General features: G+C 45.8%; 1 long non-coding RNA gene across 4 annotated transcripts in view; it reads right to left on the bottom strand.

Moving 5' to 3' along the window:
* Nucleotides 1-7,434: 7,434 nt before the first annotated feature.
* LOC139049556 (uncharacterized) overlaps nucleotides 7,435-23,714 on the bottom strand; it is a 37,189-nt gene continuing 20,909 nt past the window's right edge. For all 4 annotated transcript variants that reach the window (XR_011508393.1, XR_011508394.1, XR_011508396.1 and 1 more), the window contains 5 exons: nucleotides 21,434-22,483; nucleotides 20,559-20,601; nucleotides 19,622-19,727; nucleotides 17,840-17,908; nucleotides 7,435-10,657 (listed from right to left, as the gene is read on the bottom strand). This is a non-coding gene — a long non-coding RNA (uncharacterized lncRNA). The remainder of the gene's footprint in view (nucleotides 10,658-17,839; nucleotides 17,909-19,621; nucleotides 19,728-20,558; nucleotides 20,602-21,433; nucleotides 22,484-23,714) is intronic.

The raw sequence follows: 23,714 nt of genomic DNA, 5'->3' as shown, positions 1-23,714 counted from the left end.
TACTTCTTGAGTCAACGTGGTGAAGTCATCGACTTAATATTGATGAAGCCTAGCGATACCGCCGCAGCGTTCTCACAATAATCGCGCCCTAAGTGTACTTGAAGACCTGAGTCAGTAACCCGCGTCGCGCCTGCATCATGATTTTCGTCGCCACAGAAGCAGCCGCAGGCATCAAACCCATCGTCGAGAGCGACAAACAGCTGCTGGTCGATTGTGAAATTGGCGCTGCAAACGGTATCGCACAGTTAAGACGAGGAAAAGCAGAACTATTCGTGACGAAGTTCAGCCACGAACATAAACACCTGAAGAATGCACGAATATGGCATACTCGGAAGAAGTTGCAGCAGTCAGCGATGCACTTGTTCCCGTTTGGATTTTGCCGAAGATATAATGACGGCGCGTGGTCTTGAACCACTCTTTGATATTGATCCATCTTTTCCCTGTCATAAGCAAGAACAGCTCAATGGTATCTTCCTGCTATACGAGGACTGCTTTTCGTCGTCATAAAGGATCCGAGAAACAGCAGTTGCTAAGCATCGCATAATAAATGAAAAATGTGCTCCACCCCTCCGCCAGTGCCTTTACCCCGTTTTATATATAATATATATGGGGTTTTACGTGCCAAAACCACTTTCTGATTATGAGGCACGCCGTAGTGGAGTACTCCGGAAATTTCGCCCACCTGGGGTTCTTTAACGTGCACCTAAATCTAAGTACACGGGTGTTTTCGCATTTCGCCCCCATCGAAATGCGGCCGCCGTGGCCGGGATTCGATCCCGCGACCTCGTGCTCAGCAGCCTAACACCATAGCCACTGAGCAACCATTGCGGGTCTTTACCCTGTTTTGTGCACAAACATGAATCTATATAAAACAACAAATCGACGAAATGCTGCACGACGACATCATCCAGCTGTCGAAAAACTCATGGGTGTCTCTTGTATTCTCGGCGAAGAAGAAGGATAGAATTCTGCATTTCTGCGTCGATTAGCGTAGCCTGAACAAAATCACGATGGAGGTATACGCCCTCCCTGTGAGAGATGTTTGGAAAAATGACTAATGGATGCGAAACTTTTGTTACCGAGAGGAACGAGGTAATTTCCATTTTGAGTGACTTTAAATTAATGAACGAGCGAGGTGAAGCGAAGAGAAGCACTAGTAAAACATGTAACCCCTACACACTTGAATAATAGAGCTAAAGTACCAGAGAATAGACTAGTAAGGTCTCAAAGAATTAGAAAGCCCCACGCCGCCATAAATAATGTTTGTGAATGTTCACCTTGTGGACGTGGATATATTGTCGGCGGGTCGGTATCTTCCGCTTCACGATGACGCCAGGGATGAGCGCGATGTGGTCGGATGGCTCATGGAAGGCCTAGGAACGAACAGCAGGGTAGGCTTGCCACATTCTTGTCCCAGAGAACCAACGGAATTCCCAGGGCTGGAATTCATACCGGTCCAAGTGCAGGGTACCGTGGCCGGCTGAGGAATCGCCAGGTAAATGGAGTAACATGGTAGCAGCTGGGCTTCGGGACGGGAACCCGACGAGCTCTTCCTGATTGGCACTGATCGCTTCTGATGATGATGATGATGATGAAGCCTCAATTCTGTGCTGTTCTTCGAGCTTCTCTCAGCACTTCTTTTTCGTTTTTCTCATTCTTCGCGTGTTAAATCACTATTGGTCAAATTTGTTCGTTCGTCACTTCCGGTCTTCCTTTTCTTTACCTTCCATTCGCCACACGGAAGGATCATTGCCTCTTCGTCGTCTTTGTCGTGCTCGATTCGTTTCGGACAAGCACCGCACAGCACCACGGACACGGCCTACCACATCTGAATACCTCGCGCAAAATAACCCCTTCCCCCCGCTTCTTTGTGAAAGATAAAAAACTATCCTAAACGGGCGTGAGACCGGAAACACAAATATTTCCGCACAACACAATCCATGAACTAATTCCCTGAATGTACACTGAGGCACAAATTATTTCGCACGGGCAAAAAATCAGTCCACAGCAGTCATTAAACAAGAACAGTCTTATATTTTCTGTCACAAGCTTAGCGCCTGTGGTTACAACCAACTGTGATTTTGCCTGGTCTTCCCCCCCCCCCCCCCAAATTCTGAGTTAGCGTTGACAGAAGGGCGTCAAGTGCATAACATTGACTAGTTCAGGCAGTGAGCGGCGGCGCTGTGATTTCAGAATAGCGTCTAGCACGACTTCATGTCCTGTGCGGGAATACGTCACGTAATCTTGTAGGGTCCGAAGGAGTGTCGCGAAAGCTTCTCGCTTAGCATTAGTCGGCACATTGGAGTCCAAACCCAAACACGGTCGCAGGACTGGCACTCGACGTAACGTTGTCGAAGATTGTAGTTTTGGCTTTCGGCCCTCCGCTGGTTCTTGACCGGCCGGCGGGTGAGCTGTCGGGCTTCATCGACGCGGTGAAGGGAGGCGGTGACTTTCAGATACACTTCGACGGTGACGTGCGGCAGCATGGTGTCGAGAGTCGTGGCCGAGTTCCTGCCGCAAGCCAGCTTACGGTGCGATCTGCGCTGTTTCTTGCACAGCCATGTTGTGAGCGAAGGTTATGAACGGGAGGACGGCATTCCTCGTATTGTGTTCGATGTCGACATACATCGCTAACATGTCGGTGAGCGTTTTGTTCCTTGTTCACACGTTCTCTAGGCCGTTCGTCTGCGCTTTGTAGGCAGTGGTCCTCCTGTGGCTTGTCTGGCTGTATTGCAGAATGGCTTGGGTGAGCTCCGCTGTAAAGGCCGTTCTTCGGTCGGTGATGAGGGCTTCTGAGGCGCCATGTCACAGCAGGATGTTCTCGATGAAAAATTTCGCTTCTTCCGCTGCTCTACTTTTGGGCAGTGCTTTTGTTTTGGCGTAGCGCGTAAGGTAGTCTGTGGCCACGAAGATCCACTTGTTTAGAGATATTAATGTCGGAAATGGTCCCAGCGAATTCACCACAATCTGCTAAAACTGTCTGCAAGGACGCTCGATCGGCTGTAGTAAACGTGATGGCCTTGTCGGTGGTGTTTTTCGTCACTGGCTATCACGGCCTGTCTTGAGGTAGCGGGTGACGTCAGTGGTCACGAGTGGCTGGTAGTACTTGTATTCTTGCGAGCGTGCGGGAAAACCCAAGGTGCCCGGCTGTCTGATTGTCGTTCAAGACTTCTGGCCTCAGTGCTGCTGGCACGACGACAAGGTAGTTTGCACGGAGGGGGGAGAAGCTCTTTTTACGAGGACGTCGTTGCGCAAGGAAAACGAAGACTAAACGAAACAAATAACTCGGTGTCTCGGAGGGAGAAACGATCTACGCGAGCCAAACGCCGTGATCGGCACGGACAGCCGGACCGCGACGCGCCATGAAGGTGGACGCGATCATGGGGCTGACGCCTCGATGGGATCGTACACTATCTCTCTTGAGAGCACCACGCAGACGCATGACTCCTCGCCAGCAGCACGGCACACATCGCAGGGGACCTTTCCCACCAGACGCGCTACGGCGCAGCGATCAAACATCAGAGGGGTCCCGCATTGGACGCTGAACCTAAGAATCGCGCTGTGAGCGGAAAGAGGAGCCGCGTCGCCTAAACACGAGGGTTCGAGTGACGCACGCTGGAAGTTAGAAGGGGAGAGAGCGAGAAAATTTATTAAACGCAACGATATTGGGGCATTCTCGCACTGGTCCCCGCACGGCCCCAATGCGCTCAAACGACACGAAGGCGAGATGGATGGATGGATGGATGTTATGAGCGTCTCCTTTGGAACGGTATGGTAGGTTGCGCCATCAAGCTCTTGCTATTATACTGCCTAATGTCCTACCTAGGTTAAACAATAAAAAAAAACACTATGTACTACCACACCCTAATTTTGATCCCCTATTTCGAACTGTGCTTTTGTACGTCTCAGTTTTTTGTCGTTTTCCTACTTTTCTTCCACCAATCCTCTAATCGCACCTTACTAATGCCTATTGCGGACATGTTTACTTTTCCAATGATCTCGCTGAACCCAAGTGCTTCAAGGAGGCCAGTGGCGCCTAAATCGACCGCTGGGTAGACGTCTTCATATTGTAATAAAAAATGCTCCATAGTCTACCTAGCTTCACCGCAGCAAGCACATGCTTCTTCTTACGTCTTATATCTTGCTTTATAGGTGCTTGTTCTAAGGCATCCCGATCTCGCTTTGAAAAGTAGTCAGCTTCCCTTTGAGTTATCATAAATTGTTTCTTTCCTGATTTCATTTTTTCCTCCTAAGTAGTTACTCATGGCAGGTTTCTTTTCCATTGCCGCCACCCATGAGATTATTAATGCCTCTTTTACTTTCCGCTTGAGCTTCTTTGTTGCTGCGTTGCCCACCCTACAGGCCGCATGCTTGCTGGAAAGCTTCCTAGTTATTTTTCTCCACTGTGAATCAATGTTTTTCCTGTGTAGATACCTGAATACTCTTCCAGCCCCTTTACTTTCTTCCATATTCTTCAGCCGTCCGTCACACTCAATTTTACTGCGCGCTTCCCCAACTTCAAAGCTAGTCCAGCCCATATCACCCTGCACATCTTCAGCAAAGCTTCAGAAGTTGGCGAGTGGCGCGCCACCTGTCGGGGCAGCGCGGTACGTTGCGAGAAGGGGGTCTTCTGCGTTGTCGCAAGATGGCTCTGCGTGTGCGCCAAGAGCAGAAGAAATGTAGCGGAAACATTCTTCGCTACTCGTTTAACGGCGACTTCTGTAATTTATACGCTTATAATTACGGATATACACCGCAGCGTAACTTTCTACGGCGCCTTTATAAGGCAACACCGCATTCACTATAGAGGCGCTTTTGTCGCATTTCGAACCATCGAACTCATGGCTGAGTGGTAGCGTCTCTGTCTCACCCTACGGATACCCTGGTTCGATTCCCACCCAGCCCGTCTTCTAAGTTGTTTTTATTTATTAATTACCTTTCGCCATTTTTTGCTCACAGCCAAAGCCGACGGCACCGGCTTTTCTGGGACACGAGCTCCTTAACGCTATCGCGTTAATACACGGCGGAATACTCGAAGGCCAACGTCGGTACATCCTTGTAGGTGCTCGACAAGGCTTCATAACTCTGCACTTGCTCGTTGCTGTTGGGTGGTGTTGTCTGCAGTTATTGTTCCTAGAAAGGCGTCGTTGTCGAGTTCGCCTAGCAGTGGCGGGTCAATAGGGGTGCGCGACAGGCGGTCGCCGTCAGAATGCTTCCTCCCGGACTTACGGATCACGATGATGCCAAATTTCTAGAGTCTGAAATTCTAATGCGCTATTTGAACTGATGGATCCTGTAAGCTTGCTAGTCAACGCAGGCGAGCTGGTCACTTACCACTTTTAAGCGCCTGCCGTATATGGAATGTCGAAATTTCACCGTAACCCAAATGACCGGAAGACACTCTTCTCTTGTCGTAGAGTAATTCGCATGCGCTTTTGACAGCGACCGGCTAGCGCAAGCTAATTATGCTTTTAACTCTGTCCGTTCTATAAACTAGCACGACACCGAGGCCTACGCTGCTTGCGTCGGTCTTCATTACCGTCTCGGCGTCTTCGTCGAAGTGTTAAAGCACCAGTGGTGACTGCAGCCGTCGTTGCAGCTCCTAAAAGGCGTCGTATTGCAAAACTGAAAACAGCAAGCGCATCTCCATCGGCTGCTCCTTTTAGTTTTCCGGATAAGGGCTGACGGACCGGCCCCCGGCTTGGCCTCTATATGGTCGATGCTACGACGACAGGTAGCGGCCCGGGGACGGTGAACGGAATCGTCGTCGAGGGCTCCACTGAGTTGCGGTGAGGTAGTGGGTCATATCGTGAGGGCGTTCACCTTGCTGAGGCAGTGAAGCGTAGACGGCGGACCCTCGTAGTCCCCATTTTACGGTATGGGCACAAGCCATAAACATGACCCGCTTCTTCGCAGTGATAGCAGAACGGATGGTTGTCGCGGGTGCCCCAACGTCGGTCTTCCTTATTGGGATGCTGCGCCGAGCCACTGCCGAGCTTTCTGGCAGCGGCGGCGGTGGCAGACGGAACTGCGGTGCTGCAGGACCCTGGCGCGGGCGCAAAGGGGTACCATGGCGTAGGGTGACGGTGGCTTATGTCATAGCATTTGGCTGGAGTTGCGGCAATTGCGGCTGCAACTGACAAACTCCAAGTGATCGTTGTAGTTCCTCCTGGACCCCCTCAGTGACCGAGGCCATGTGTAGTTGCAACGAAGGCAAGATCTTGGGCAGTTCTTCACGCACAATGGTCCTGATGGTCTCTTGGAGGCCACCGGAGCCCATTGCTGGATGGCGCCCTGCGGCGTCGTGAGCACTTGGCGTTCACATTATCTAGCGCTCATTTGCCAAGTTTTTTAAGTCGCTCCGCACCAAGACGGGGACTTTTTTTTTCTTTCCGGAACATTCTGCGAGAAAGGACGGGTCATCTCTTCCGTGAAGATCACGATGGTCTCATTGAGCAGCTGCACTCGGCTTTCTAGTTGAGTTTGCGTTCGCTGTTTGCCTATGACGCTTGTGAATGTCTGCAGGAAGCCGCTGCACAACAGGTGCCACTTTGTTAAGATGGTTTCTCGATTCTGGAGGCGCGTCCTGGCGGCGTCTTAGAATGCGAAAAAGACATGGTGCAGCTTGTCGTTGCTCTTTTAATTAGTAAATTTCATACCTCTCCAGCCATCTTTCCGGGTCCACATACACTGTAAACAGAAAAACACCCAGATGGGCGTTTTTTGCTTGTCCTCTAGCGCATTCCCTTTTGTACATCTTTTTCCTCCCATTGAATGGGCGTACGATAAAACTCCCATTGACATGGGCATTGATTGGGCACACAACGGGGGTACCGTAATACGCCCACTTCACCCCCTTCACCCCCATTTGACGGGGAGGTACAATGGGAGTTTTGTGAAGGAATTAAAGGCATTTTAGTTTAGGTGCGGCAAGCACGTAGCGAAATGCTTGGTGGCACGGGTCCCGCGCTTACGCAGCACCAGCGGAACGCCGCAGGCCGAAATGTCGAACGCCGGCGATCAAGGCTCAAGGGAACTCGTCCGTCCGTGAGCTGCCACCCAAGCAGGCGTCGCACCTGCTCGGAGCGAACGCCGGCGTCCGACACGGTGGCCTCCGGTATTCCGTCTGCTGCTGCATAGGCGCGGCGTACCGCCACGAAGCATTTCGCCGCGGGCTCGCCGCACGTGGTCCAATCGACGGCACACGGCCACCGCTGAATCGACCAAGTCACGCGCACACGTGGTCCAATGGTGAATGAACCCGTCACCGCCCGTCTTCATTTTTTCCTTTCGCTGATCACAGAGCCCCTCGTTGCAAAGCTTTTATACAATCGTCCTATCGAAAATGCTAGTTACCGGAAGTGCCTCCGAGGCCAGCAAACGCCTTCGAGAGCAGTTGCTACTTGCTGAAAGGAAAAATGCACGAGACACACATTGACAGCAAAAGAAAATTTATTAAACACCAAATGTAAGAAATATATGTTCACTTTCGGGCCCAAAAGAAAGCAAATTTCTGCCCCAGTAAAATAATTGTCTTGATTTTAAAAAAGAATACTGTACATAGTAAGCATGCATGCCAGTTACTAGTATTCTGCATGTCCTAACACAATGAAATTAGCAAATGAAAGAAATGCTAAGAAATCTTATCTCGTTTCATACTGAACTGTAACTACATAGCCATGTGTTTGAACTGTTACTTTGCACTGACACTCCACACTTTTGCACAGACTATATATTGAGCTTGCTTGACTAACAGTAAAACTCCATTTGGGCCTAGTTGGTACATAATTCTGAACTTAAACTTACAGCACAAACACCTAAGACGGACCACAAAAGGCAGATACGGCACACACTGGCGCTAACTGACAACTTCTTTATTTCTTTGTCATCGATGCATATATAAACCCTAGGCCACACAACCGCACAGACTACATTACAGAGATCTACCAAATTACCGCATAAGCAAACGTAGGAAGTCAAATTCAGATGGGTGCAGGGACAAAGATATGTCACTGATGCAATTATCGCCTTGCCTTTTTATGTGGTAGGCCTCTAAGGCAAGCTGCGCATGCTCATCCTTGCTTTTGCCAAGAATCGACATCCTATCAAGTCGTGTCTCACAATTGTTGTAAGGGTTTGCATGCGCAACAAGGTGCACTCCTCTACCTACATTCTTGTTTACTTTTTTGCGCATGTTTCCTGCATGGTCCCTTAAATACATAAGGTCATCTATCAACTCAAGGGAGTTGCTTGCAGGCATAGTGTTCCCTTGGCTTTTTCTTCGCCGAACAAGCTTTTAAAGCTATGCTCACGCACCTGCGGAGAGAGCAGAGGAGGAGGCCAAATTCGGCATAGTGCTTCATACATGTCGCGCGCTGTCGGCGTGGTTTACACCATTCCACTCTCATGTGGTAAGATATAGCTTGGCTAGATAGGGCATTGTGTCAATGAGCTACTCAGGGAACATGCGCAAAAAGTAAACAAAAATGTAGATAGAGCAGCGCACCTTGGTGCGTATATAAACTCTTGCAACAATTGTGAGGCACAACTTGACGGAACGTCGATTCTAGGCAAAAGCAAGAATGAGCATGCGCGGCTTACCATAGAGGCCTCCCACATAAAAAGGCAAGGCGATAATTGCATCAGTGAGATATCTTTGTCCCTGCACCCATCTGAATTTGACTTCCTACGTTTGCTTATGTGATAATTTGGCGGATCTCTGTAATGTAATCTGAGTGCCTGCACGGTTGTGTGGTCTAGGGTTTATATTGCATCGACGACGGAGAAATAAAGTTGTTAGCCTCGATGTGTCGTATGTTCCTTTTGTGGTCCGTCTTAGGTGTTTGTGCTGTAAGTTTAAGTTGCTTGACTAAGCCATTCTAAATTAACAGTGGCTTGTATAATGAGGCTGATCAGTGGTATTTTGCATGGACTAGCACACAAATATGATAAATGTCAAAGTACTAAATTAAGAAATTGGGACTCGACACACAAACAAGCTACATAATTTAGTGTAGTTATTGGGCTGTATTTCCGAGCAGGCTATTAAATATAAACCGTATTTACAAACCAGAACCCACCTGCTGATTATGAGACGTGCCGTAGCGAGTAACCCCGGATTAATTTGGACAACCTGGGGTTCTTTAACATGCACCTAAACCTAAGTACACAGGTGCTTTTGCATTTCACTCCCACTGAAATGCAGTTTTGTTTACGACTAGATTTGCGAAAGTTCTGAACAGGATTCCCCCTATATTTTTACAGTGGGCACTCTTTAAATGGAGCCTCAAGGGGCCGGGGAAATTGGTTCCATTTACCAGGCATTCTATTTAATGCGAGACATTGCAGAGAGCCAACCGACCATCAGGATGGTGTCCTGTTTAAGCGGCAGTTTCGCTTAAGCGATTTTCGTTTATGAAGGTTCCACTGCAGTCCTTAATAGTGGATGAGTTGTGTTCTGCATGGACACTTTAGCATGGCTACCATGTTTAGTTGAATATTGTGCAAGCAGCGACATTTCACTGTACCCAGTGCAATATATAAAGCCAGCATTGTAACATGCTGCAAATGCAGCCACAAACAAGTAACTCCCCTATCATACCCAATAACAGCATCTTTAGACGAGATTAGTACTGCTTTCTCATGTTTAAGTGCCTTGTTTTCAGAAATCAAATCCTCCTGATCACATTGGTTTCCAATTGTGTCATTCCCCGCGCTGAGGTCATTTGAGATTGCATTTAATTGCACTTCAGATAGCATATTGGTCTTATTTAAAAAGCACATGGCATCACAGTCACCACCTAGATATAGAATTTGAGCTGCAACGCAGTAGCAGACATTCTGAGGTAGATGCCTAACTATTCTTTTGAATTGGGATGCATACTCAAAACACTGCTATGCAATTGCAGACAGGGCTGGTAGTGTAGCAACCAGGACAGATTTAACGGACATACAGGAGCAAAATTGTGTGAGCTTTGAATAAATATTCTCTCTGAGGAACCATGCTGTCCAGTTATAAAATGGGGATCGAAATAAAGTAGTTGGATAGCAAACCTGCATTTCATTAAGTAAATAAAATACTGTTCATGCTACCTTCCAGGGTGCACACTACATTCTCTTTCTTTGAATGTGAATTTGTTACCTTCCCATGGGTTGCCAAATGTATGGGTGTATTGTTGGTCTAGGGTCTCAGGCTCAGGCTACAGGCTAGAGCCTCTAGCCTGAGCTCAGGCTAGAGGAAATATTTCGACAAGGAGACTTGCCAGGTTGAACAACGAGTGTCTCAGGCTGGAGCCATTTGGTTCCCTTGCAATGATGTTGGCTCCAGCTTGAGACTTTTTTTGTTGGACAACTGTTGACAATTAATGTCGCCATCTTTTCATTTACCCTCGTCTTATTCAACCCATTGCTCCACGCAGGAGCTGCAGTTTCTTTAAGAATAAAAATATTAATGAGCTCAAAGGCTTTGTGCATGGATGCGTCCCCAAGTGCAAAAATTCGTTTTCAATGAATGACAGAGTTGGCACCTTTCTTGAGCATTCAATAAGAAGAACCAAAATTAAGCTAACAGACTGGTTATGACGACAAGTAAACATGAATTGATGTGGAGTGCCATTTCTTCATTTCACACCAGGCTTGGGGCCAGCCGGACTTCTTCCTAAAAGTGAGAAAATTTTTCTAATTAATTACATATTAAGAGTAATCTCTTCATAACCTAAAAATTTAAAAAAATGGTTATTTGGTTATTCATATTTAGTTAGGAACAGCGCGAAGAACACTGACGAAGTAAGGGCGTATACAGTAATGACACATAGTGCTGGTTGACTACAGATTTAATATTAGAACAGACAAACAGTTAAGTACTTTGGAATGCTTCCTAAAAGCCATAAAAAACCAAAGCAGGAAGCAGTTGTACGAAATAATGTATGTGCATGAAAAATGCACTTGATCATGGGTTTGCAGATATGTGTGCCATTTACTTGTCAGTTAACAATATGTGTTACACTGAAACATTTCTCCTACAATTTGGCAATTCTGTGGGCACTGATTATTGCTTGGGTCAGTTGGTTGCTGTTGTTACTGCTATTAGTGTATGGTGAAGTGTAATGTAAATGGGGAAGTGCTACTGACAACTACGAACATTGGCAAATTTTGCTGCACCAGGATAATGCACGCATTGTCCTACTGCAGCAAAACTTTCCAGTAAACTTTCACAGTTCTCTGTAGTACTTTCCCATCTGTCTCGCCTCACACTGTTTCATCTATAGCGCTTCACCATACTATAATATGCGCCACCAACTGACACAAAATTCTACCCTTCTGAAGTTCCTACTGCTACTTCGCACTCGTCACATTCAGGCTGCCAGCCGTACTAAGCCCAATGTAGTATAACTGCATGGACTGGCAGCTCCTGTCATGGATTTACTCTGGTGTAATGGCACCACAGAAGCAAACGAAGACAAAGACATGCAGGACACAAGTGCTTAACCTCAACTCTGGCTTTAATAAGAAAACAGACATATACAACACGTAGTGACACGAAGTGACGTTATTAATTCAAAAACAAATTCTTCGTGCAATTTAATTGAGAATGACTGATGCATTTGTCCTTTTCACGCTAATCTGCCAAAGCTTAATTATCTTATGTACATTTGCTCATAATTTCTGGCAACGAGTTTCGAAGAACACTGGAACGAACCACTCTATTTTGCAGTGTATCACAATGTGCGGATGAGAGTTGTTGCACACAAACGTCATTAGCCTCAATCTCAAATTATTACAATGCGTGTCTATGCAATGCAAGCATGACTGGATAGGAATGGCAGACTGTACATAACCTCCGTTGCGCAGTGCAACGCTTGCAAATTGTGCTGCACGCAACAAACAAATTAGTTTGTTTTCCTGGCTTCAGTCTTTTTTTCTCATCACAGCAAATCTCTCTTCACATGTTTCATACAAAAAAAAAAATGTTTGCCCGTAGGGACCAGCTACACAATTACTCACGAAAATCCCAAATGCATACCAAACAACTGCAACCACTTCTTTACTTCATCATCTCATTCATTATATTCCCTAGTCATGCCTGATTTAGTTGCGCAAATCCTTTTTCTCAGGCCCTTGTTAGGAGAGTTTTGTGCTGCAACAAAAGGCAGAAGCCAAAAAAAGGAAGAGGTTGGTTGTGGCTTGAAGCACAATATGCATCTAGTGAGCTAGGCCGCAAGCGTTGCGTAGTCTGCTGCCATCACAAGGCCGTGCCTACATTGGACAGATGGGATGCTCTATTAATGTGAAATCAGGGAGATTGAGGCAGTATGAGTCATCTGTGTGAAACAACCCTCCCTCACACAATGGTAAATGCTGCAAAGAATGTGACCGCGGTCCTGTGTTCCACAAAACTTGCGTTGTAGCGAGATATTATGACCTGACAACATGCAACGTAATTGTGGTTTGCAACATTTAAAAAGAATGATAAATGTATCAGTGATCCATTAGTTGCACTGCATAAAGAATTTCTTTTAACAGATACCATCACATAATGTCTCCACCTGTTATTAAATATTGCGTTGCCTTATTTTAAAGCTTGAAGTGAGATCCGGCGCTTGTGTCATGCGTACATATCTTTCTTCGTTTACTTTTTGTGGTGCCAATACACCAGAATTTGTATAACCAAATGGCCACACTGCTTTTGTCACGTTATAGTGATGCTTGCAAAGCCTCGCAAAGAGCAGCCTATTTGCTCAAAACATGCTTTTGTACATATGCTTTTCCAAAAAGAAAAGCTGCGAAAAGGTAACAGAATCAACAGCAGTAGGTTAAATCCACTGCAATGCTTTACTTTTCTGCCTTTATTATTCGTTACACCTAAGTGGATCAGCCAGAGTGTGAATGTTACAGAAATGCACCAAATAAGTTGTTGAAATTATGCAAAAATGTTAACGCAACTAAGCATAGATTTATGTGCAATAATAGACACCACTCAGTTTCTTTCCTTCTGACACAAACGTAGTATATCTTATTTTTTTGGCATGAAGAAAAGCATATGTAGACCAGGCAATATTTGAATGAGAGCCTTCACGATTAAGCACCACTATGTGACCATTAGGGTACATACACTGTAAATAGTACAGATGATGTCCCGAATATCACAAGTGCAACATGTTAGCGAAAGCAGCAACCATTAACCCCGAAACTAACCAAATCCCACAAAAAAATGGCTGTGGCTTAGCTAAGGTTAAACCCAGGATGCGAAGCATACTAGCCTTTATTTTAGTTGTTGAACCACTGTTTAGCCTGGTGAACTGCTGTTGCTTGGCTATATTTGGTTTGGCTAGACGAAGAAACAACTCATGCCGGCGAGCGCACGAGCTGAGACCCGGCTATGTAGCTACGCGGCCGCAAGCGAGCGCACGAGTTGAGCCTCCGCTTTTGCAGCTGTTATGACGTCATATGGTAGCTACGCGGCCACGCGCGGCGCAGCAAGGAAGAGCATGGTTGTGCGGCTAGTATGCTTCGCATAATAAAAAAGAGATGTATGTGTCAGTGCAGCACCTGTATTCTGAAGTTACAGGAAAGTGGCATGCTTGTTAACAAACCTACAACCAAGGCACATTTGTATGTGGCCAACCCCTGCCTCTTTATGTGCTTTCGTGCCTTTGACAAGGTGTTACTAGATATTTATTTGCTTGTCTGTTGCAAAAACACATCAATTATCAGGTCCGTGCACAGTGCACCATGCCATTTATCTATGTGGACTCACTTTGAGTCCTTAGCACTGCTCTCGCCTGTTCAGAACTAACAATCGCAAAAAGACTTGTTCTACTTAAATCTACATGCCTGAACATGTGGGTTCTGCAGTTGAAATAAGGTAATTATAAGTAAAACGAATGACATGTTCTGATGAACTTTGTTTTCATAATCTAATTGCTTATTTGGACACATAACCAGTCAGATCATTCGCACTAACACAAGAAAACAAATTCAACACACTGGTTTATACTGGTCGGTGCTCTTTTGACTTTAGTACACACTGAACCAACGACAGGCAGTGAGAAATACCGACAACCACTAACTTCCAGATGGCATTATTCGTCACATGTGCACATGATATAGCTACAAAAACCCAAAGGAAAGTAAACAAAGAAAAAACTACATTTTAACAGAAAAAGAACAAGCCAAAACAAATTTCTTCTGGTAGCTAAGTCACAATCAAGGTGCAAATGCCAGCTATAGTTCGGCAAGCACACATTTAGTTATTTTGCTCAGTCGCTCAATATCACAATTTCTTGTTTGACAGCAACACTGACGGGACATCTGTGCATATCTTTATTGCAAATGCCATTTTTGCTTGCCCCCAAATCCTTTTGTGGTTATTCATTTAGTACCTGCTTCGCCTGTACTGGCGCCGCAGGGGGATATACATTATGTGTAATGTAACTTACAGTCAAATCAAGCAAACAAAGCAGGGAGGGAATTATCTTTGAAAACTATGCAATCATTTGCAGGCGGAAAAACATTGCAGTCCCTTTGGTCCAAGGAAAAAACAATGTGAGGCATCACCACTAAGGAAATTAATAAACCTGTTTAGTGTAATCTCTTCCTTGTGAGGTATGATGATAGCCTGATATGAATTTCCCTATCTCTACATGTTTGGAACAGTACATGCTAAGAAATAACTTTAACTGAAGAGATTTCCTAGTCTTTTCAATCCTGCCATTGCAGCTTACCCTTACTCTCAGTAATACAAAGCCATTTAGTACGACTTCAAATTTTGAATTTGAGAGTCAGCGAATAAAGATATGGTTTTACGGTGTGTCACATAGGTAGTATGAAGCAAACCCAGCCTTGCTTTTTTGTCCACTCTGTCCTCTTTGATACTGTCACACGCAGTGGGACGACACTATCATGAAAAGTGCTGGCAGTGGAGGTGAATGCTATGTCTGTCTCTCATTTCAATGCATCTCTGAAACTACAGATTATGCAACCCCCAGTACTAAACACGTGGGAAGACTGTGCACACAATACCACGCCATATCAGCACATCTAGTCTTTCCACACGCAGCAGATCACCTCTAGAACAGGGTGTGCAGGCTGCAGATGTGCTCAGCTGCGCTAGAAATGAAGACACACATGGACTGGGCCCCTCTGAGGGCCCCCTTAAAAGCTCAGTTTGTCATATTTTGTTTCTGCAATAGGCTAGTGCAAAGAGTGAATTTGCTTCATTCCTGAATAACGGGAAAATCAGACATCCACCCATTCGTAGCAATTGCTACAAAGGAAACTCATACAGATTCCTCGAAAGAAAAGCCTCATAGTTGAAGAAAAATTCGTCCTGGTCCGGGACTCGAACCCGGGACCACCGCCTTTCCGGGGCAGCCGCTCTACCATCTGAGCTAACCAGGCGGCTAGCAGATGGCAGGGCGAAGTCGAATTTGTCGACAACACAAAGCAAAGGCAAGAGTTTCATGTAGTAGTTCTGCGGAAACCCGCAAGGTGGAGAGAAGTAATGAATAAAGGGAAAATCAGACATCCACCCGTTCGTAGCAATTGCTACAAAGGAAACCCATACGGATTCCTCGAAAGAAAGGCCTCATAGTTGAAGAAAAATCTGCCCTGGCCCGGGACTCGAACCCGGGACCACCGTTTTTCCGGGGCAGCCGCTCTACCATCTGAGCTAACCAGGCGGCTAGCAGATGGCAGGGCGAAGTCGAATTTGTCAACAACACAAAGCAAAGGCAAGAGTTTGACGTAGTAGTTCTGCGGAAACCCACAAGGTGGAGAGACGTAATGAATAAAGGGAAAATCCTGGTTAGCTCAAATGGTAGACCGGCTGCCCCGGAAAGGCGGTGGTCCCGAGTTCGAGTCCGGGACCAGGATGAATTTTTCTTCAACTATGAGGCCTTTCTTTCGAGGAATCCGTATGGGTTTCCTTTGTAGCAATTGCTACGAACGGGTGGATGTCTGATTTTCCCTGTGCTTCAAATGTGCTTCATCCAAAGTATGTTATCGCGACCATGCTGTTCTGTCGCACCTAGGCTCCCTGCGCTTGAGCGGAAGTTGTATTTTCTTCTATACGTTTGTTCAGGCTGTCATTAAACAGTTGGTAGTTTGGCACTTCACTGTCTTCCTTTCTTCTATCCCTTTTCAAGAAATGTATTTTGCGCCACAAAGTATACCTAGGAAATCTAAGCACCAACTTGCCCAAGAAGTCCTTTTGGAACATCTACACAGGGTGTTTTGACTAATGTCATACCAAGTGAGCACACTACAAACCTTGCGTGCATCGTTTTCATGACTCTTTCGATGACCCTATTTCGTTTTCAGTGACTTTATCAACTAAGTATCTAGCGGCAGCTTGAACATAGGCACTCATGAGAACTCGCACCAGGCTTGGTCGAATATGTCCAGCACTGCATCACTGAGTAGTGAACCATGCTGTAAGAGTTGGCAACTAAATTGCCACCTTGAGATTGAAACTTTTCAACCTTACAATCAAGGCTTCAATTGCCCAGCCAGCAAGCTGCAGCAAATGTGTGAACTATAGTCATCTGATGTCACATTCTATGTCATAGCGATAGCAGCTGATCTCTCTAGTGGTGGCCCTCAAGGCCAACAGGCATCCCTTTCTGTGCACGTGCTTGTGTAGGACTAGGCAGATGGTGCCAGTTTGTTCTTCAGCATTAACACTATGTTCACGCTGTATCGGGAACACATTTTCTTACTCAGTGCAACAGCCCTTGAACCTACATAATTGCCACCAAGAGTCCTTTGTCCACCAACCTTTCCTTTGCCATGTCATTTGCTTCTGCCTTGATGTCATGGAGCAACTTCAGCTAGCTGAAGCATTGATGTTGTTTGAGTACCCACACAGCCTTGCAGTTTTCCAACCTGAACGTTGCTTCATTAAAAGCTGACATGATTTGGTCTCAGCAGACAGATCAGAGTTAAAAAACACTCATAAACTTCTTTCAAAGTCATTCTAACCTCGTCAATAATCCCGGGCCTTTTGATGTGTTATTCAGCATTGTCCAAAGCAAGTTGGCTCTTAAAAATCAAATAACAACTTTGTGAGGGCAGCTACTGGGCTACCTGTCTCTTCAGCGAGCCTGAAATGTCTCCCAGCCATCAAAGCAAGAGCGCAAAAAAACGACAATGAAAAGTGTGGCAGACAAAATGTTCATGTAAATCCATATGTTTATCAACTGTTACACCAACTGAAAAAGATAGTGGCTTCCCAGTACAGTCTTGATGTACGTAGTTGTTTCGGTCACGAACAAACAGCCAGTTGCCCAGTCCTGCACAAGCACAGTGTAACGATGCTTATGGATTAAAATTTGTTGTGTGTGCATGTGGTGCAGTGTACCACATTTCATTTTCCTGAGGCTGCAGTACACTGGGAAGACTGGTTGCTACTTCAATAGGAAGCCCTTACAGTATTGCAGCCCTTTGTTCAGATCTTGCTGCAGATTGTATCATATGCGAATGCAAACTGCTTTGCAGGACACGTCAGTTCAGTTCAAGCAATTAGACCGAGTAACCCAAGAAATACTTCATGCCTCCAAAACGTTTTAATACAGTCCCTAGTTTAGTACAGGTTTTCGCCTGATGTTTTGGCTTCTACGGTATAATGCTGTGTATAAGGCTTGCTAGGTACTAGTGGTTTGATGTGCACACTCTCTTGTGTTGCTATAATTACAACTTGTAACAAAGATTTTCCTTCCTCACAAACGTTTGGACACAGTGCCTGTGAGTTCATCTTTTAACCTGTTTTTCATTGGATCTGTGCATTTACATGGAACGTAAACTACAAAATATCAGTACTGAGAATCGCAAAAGAACACACCTGCGTAACGATTCTGCCGAGATCGTTGGAGTGGTCAGTCACAGGATGCAACACCGGCAGAAAGGCATCCTGTGGTAAAGCAAAATAACAATCGTTGTAAGATGCGGATTAAAAATTTTATTCTGTGATGCTTTTGGCATGTATACTAATTACTACATTTGTATGTCAAATAGTTTTGCATAATAGCTGAGCAAGGTTAACGTCTCGCCCTGTGACTGTCAGCCAGTGCTACTCATGGCAATGGTGACAAATATGGCACATCCTTTTAAATGGAACTTTTGTGCATTACATGAATTGAACTTAGGTTCACATAATACATGACACCTGTGGTTAGAAGGATGTGTTGCATGCCACACCAACGCCACAAGTGGCACTGCCTAACACTTCCAGGGCCAGACTTAGTGCATAAACAATACAAATGTGCAACAAAGTGAACAGGTGGATAGCTGCTGCTATAACTCAAAGATTGCATGCATCATGCAGATGTGAATGCAGCTCCCATCAGGATAGAGTTGTCCTTTGGTGCACTTCATTTCTCTTCCTCTTTTGTCTTCATTGCATGCTGGTGCCATATGGTAATAATGAACAAAAATTAAGCACCTCAGTTCCCATTCTTGTTTTGCTACATGCTGTAAAGTCATCCAAATGCGCTTAAGACTCTTAAGGATGTACTTTAGCCATTTTGTCTTGACAATATTGGTACCGAGCATAATGCATCATGCAAGAAACTTGCATATACCGGGCACCGCTATAGACACTGCGACCTCTGCAGTTTGTCCACAATCTGGCATAATGTGCTCAAGCTGCCTGTAAACACTGGAGGGTGTCTATGATACATTAAGAAGCTCAGCAAACATGAGAAGGGCCTAAAATGAAGGTCAGAGAAGCAAAGCAAATTTTTAACCATTCCTCTCTATGTTGCTATGAATGTGAAGGTGCCAGCAAATGATGTATTTGAACTGTGTTTTTAATGGTGCAATACTAGAGAGCACATTTTTGCAATAATAATGTGACAGAGAAGAATGACAGAAACTAACTTAATGAATATTTTTCTAAACTTGCACGAGGGTTTCGTCATTATGCTGATGCACACACCTGCACATCTCTACTGTGAAGTCTTGTTTCGGTTTCCTATTTTATTTTCACATAGTAATTTACATCATACACTTGTCCTGAAATACATCACGTTAGGCTCCTTCAGTATTTTTTTTTTTCTTACTGGAACACACATGCCTATACAGGGCACACACTCAAATACATGCAAAGCTGCCACGGGACTGGCCATTTGAGGTCGACATGTTTGTACAGCGCAAAAGACGAGGACTGAAGGAAGAACACAACACAGGTGCTGTCACACACACACTCAAGGCACTCTGCGGGATTCTCAGGCTTTTTTCATGCTCCTACAAACACGTTATGTAGCACATATTGAGCCACAGAAAGCTGTACTGGAAAATGTTCACGTTGCACTACAATTTTATAATTGAGACTTTTTATCTAATTATAATATCTGAGTTGATTATTTGATTAAGAATAATTAGGTAATTAGGCAAAATGCAGAAAATCTAAGTATTTCCAAGAGACAGGAAACAACATTACCTAGGTTCTGTGCAGCTAGGTGGCATATGCATATTTTTTTAAGTTTTCTAAAGTTACGTGGGATAATCTGCATACGTCCCATGGAACAGGTGTCACACTAATCACTCTAAGTGATGCCGCTAAACTAGCCATTGCACTTAAAACATATAGGGTAATAAAAGTAAACTCTAGGTAAGAGCATACCAAGACCTCTATTGCTGAAAAGCGAAACTGATGGGAGGCGACTGATCTCCGGTTATGAAGCTGCTTCATCCTCACAGCTGGCAACGAAACGGCCGCAACCACAGTCCTGAAATAAAAGAGAAAAAGTTGACATTACAATGATCACATAGAACACGAAAAAGCTGGTCGCCAGTTTATCTTGGAGAGCATCTGCTGCTACATTAGGTTTTGTATATTGGTCAGCTTATTGCTAAACTAAGCTTGCCAAAATTTTATACCTTAATGGCTTTGCTCTTTACAAACTAAAACCTTTGCCTAACTCATACACTTATGCACTACTTAAGCTATGAGATGTTTACTGATCCCTTACAATGAATGGCTTCTAAGACAAATTATTTCACACAAAAGGATGCATAACTTATGAGTGTTACTGACATTGAATACCAAGGCATTACCTTTTTATAATAGACGATGGCAGACTTCAAGCACATTTTTCTCACAGATACAGGTTGCTCGGTCTCCCTTTCTTTTTTCACCAGCAGTAGAAATTTTGTTGTTAATATTAGTGCAATATAGGATGATGCTATGATGTGTGATATGATCCTGAGTTGAAAAGCGCCACTTTTTTGTGTGAATTTGGCACCTAGAATTCAAAACTCAATATCTGTGCCCAATACCCAACGGCACAGCAGCAAAGTAATTAAACATTAAACAAGTCCAGGTATCCAGTGCACAGCGCCAGCTGTTGAATAACAACACTGCACTAGCATCGACTGTATAGATGTAGCGTAGTATGTGCACGGCAGGCGTAGTGGCGGCCTCCAGCAAAGAACACAGCCATGGAGCGACGCGCCCGTATGAGCCATCGCCGGCAATTCTATCGCGTAAATTTATATATCTCGTCACGGCACAGGCGTCGTTTTCTGGCCGCCGAGGCGCCGGCGCCACTGGTACTCACCTGCTCCGGCCGCCGAGGTTCAAGTGACGGCGTATCCAGTAATCTGAATCAAAGAAGGACACTGTTACCGCCAAGCAGTACGCTAACTATAAACTATAAAGCGTTTCTTATACTCTGACCGGCAGTTCATGCGGCGTTGACCCGTAGTGCCGTTGGAAGCTCACCACACGCTTTTAATACCACAAACGCGCCGCCGACATTTCACGCCCGTAGATCAAAGTCGACGGGCGCAGGCTCTACATGCTACACGCCGCAGTCGCACACTCCCTGCACAATCAGCGGCGTGGGCGCGAAGAGACACAGACGATAGCACGGAGCGTACTGGCAAATCTGCACAATGCGCGCTTATTGAGCGACCTACTACACACAATCGTACGAGCTAGGGGACTGGCGCCGCGTACGCGCCAGCTAGCAGATACCGCGCACAAAGAAGCGCCGCCGGTTCTCGCTCAAATGATCGCTGTACAAACACTCACACACGCGCACCGCAGTAAACCCTTAACGAGCCGCCGCATTTTCAGGCGGCGGTTAGGCAGCGAAGCTTAGCTCACCTTGCACTGCACATAACTATTATGGTAGTGGCTTGCGCTTCGGGGAGCATGTCGAATGTTCACATCCACCCTATTAAAGACGCGGCACAGTCCCTCATCATGTAAAATTCTAATGTTTAAGTACACTCGCTTGACCCTAAACACTCAAGTCACCTCGATTACGACAAAGCTCGAAGAAACACAGAGATCGTGCAAGATGGTTCTAGACGGCCAACTGTCGCGCCATGTTGTACTGAGACCTTCAATAAGTCATATCAGCGCGTCTCTTCACTTAGAACATATGCACACTCATAGAACGTGTAATAATCGTTCGAAGTCACTTACCGTGGAGTCTTGGGGGTTCAATGCTGTGAGAAACAACAACCACGGTAGAAGAATGCGCCGCCGCTGACAATGGCTGCCCCTTTATTTTTATTATTATTATTTGGGGTTTTACGTGCCAAAACCACTTTCTGATTATGAGGCACGCCGTAGTGGAGGACTCCGGAAATTTCGACCACCTGGGGTTCTTTAACGTGCACCTAAATCTAAGCACACGGGTGTTTTCGCATTTCGCCCCCATCGAAATGCGGCCGCCGAGGCCGGGATTCGATCCCGCGACCTCGTGCTCAGCAGCCCAACACCATAGGCTGCCCCTTTGCGGCTTTCAACGTACGCGCGCGCGCTCCGAAGGCTTGTGCTCCTCCGCGCGTAGTTCCGACCGTTCCGACACACAGCGCCAAGGCGCGGCTACTCCGAACAGAAAAACAGCGCCGACACACATTGCGCGGGATATTTCGAATGTGACTGCAGAAATAATCCTACTGAAATTGTCGCTGCGGCTGCCTGCCTTGTTGGTCACGGCTGAGTTATTCTTTTCTATATTTGGCTTGTCTCAGATATGGGTGTATTTCAACACTCCCACTTTCCCGTACGCCACCGTTATTCCTTGAAAACCCCCATTTTACAACCGCAATGGCCCTTCAAATGGAGCCGGGGGTATAATAATGGTTCTAGCTTATTTTACTTCTTCTCGTGGGAGTACTCATTTTAGGCTAGAGGGGAAAAATGGCATATCAACTGTTAAAACGCCCATATGGGCTCATTTGTGTTTACAGTGTATGTTTATCTGTGGAACGTCGGCGTTTCCCTGGGCTGCTGCAGCACGATTGGTGCTGGCGACACTGGGCTGCCCTTGTAGCGTCTGTCATGGCCGTGCACTTCCTCGTCTTTTCAAGTAGAAATCCGCACTGCGGTAGCAGTCCTTGCTGCCTTCGGCCATCTCTCTGCTACTTGGTAACGTTGGTGTTGTTCTCCGGTGTCGCGCTTCGATCGCGGCTTCGCGGTGGCATTCGTTACGTGAATGAATGGGCACCTCCACGAGATGGCGAAACACTGCAGCAAAACTGTCATCAGTTTGACTAAATTGTTATTGGGCGAACCTGTACCCACAAAAGCAAGTTACACTTAAAGCACAACGATGGCTGCAAACACAGCCGGTTATCGACGAAAAACTGATCTGCCGGTGAAGGGTAACAGAATACTAACCTACTCGGAGGTTTCGAAGGGCGCATAACAACGCCTCAAGCAAACATATCTCGCTGTGTGTTCTGTGTACTACAACGACAAACAGCAGTGGCACACGCAAGGTAACAGTGATCATGAATTCACCACTTTTGCGTTGTACTAAACGCTGAGCGAATGAAACATTCGCCGTGAATATCAGCGCTAGTTATCGTCAGTCAAAGCAAATAGCACAGAACGCTTGGCTTACGTCGAGTTCCACAGTGCGTCGGATCCACACAATTTTTTATCTCAGTTTTTCACACCAGCGCTTGCACAGACGCGTATCAGGTTAAGAGTGATGTTCTGAACTCGAACAAAATTTAGGCTGCATGCCGATTCTAATGGAAGTTTCGCCAAGTCCTTTGCGTCCTTGTTTTGAATGCCTTGAGCTATGGGCATATCTATAGGAGCATAGTGCAACTGGCTTAGCACTGCTGCTGGAGTATTTTTTCGGTCTACGAGGTACGGTAGCTTCCGTTATTACTTACACCACATATGCAGGACAGGGGAACTGGCATGGAAGCTTTGATGCATAGCGCCTACTATACAGCCATTGAAAAGCGATGACTCGGGAGACTCAACTGTGTGAATGGCTAATGACGCCTTGCCTTAACAAAGACAGACTTTACTTGGAGAAAGAACGTCAGCTATTGTTCCGTATAAACCTTCAAGATGTTTTCGCGTGCACCACTATTCCAGTAACACACTTGCCGCACATACATGTTGCATAGCTTTGAAGACTAAGCACAGCGTCTATTTTTTGTGCAAGCCTATTCGTTGCGTATAACGGAAACTGCGCACAAAATGCTCACAATGAGAGAGAGAGAGAGAGAGAGAGAGAGAGAAACAGCGCTTCAGGATTGTCGTATGACGACACAAGAGCAGGGCAGTGTGGATCACTCTTGTCGCCGTTATAGCGCTGGTTGCTACGCTCGTACCTCATGCCTGGTTGTACGTTTTAATGCTTCTTCAGGCGCAATATGTACACTGTGTGCGTAGGCAGGCGTACAAGGTGTCCCTCTGTAGGATATACGAGAATTATAGGAACAAGCTATATGAA

The sequence above is a fragment of the Dermacentor albipictus genome, chromosome 9 (assembly GCF_038994185.2).
Source record: "Dermacentor albipictus isolate Rhodes 1998 colony chromosome 9, USDA_Dalb.pri_finalv2, whole genome shotgun sequence".
Taxonomy (NCBI): Eukaryota; Metazoa; Arthropoda; class Arachnida; order Ixodida; family Ixodidae; genus Dermacentor; species Dermacentor albipictus.
Note: the sequence above shows the minus strand (reverse complement) of the source record. Positions and strands in the feature narration are given on the sequence as shown.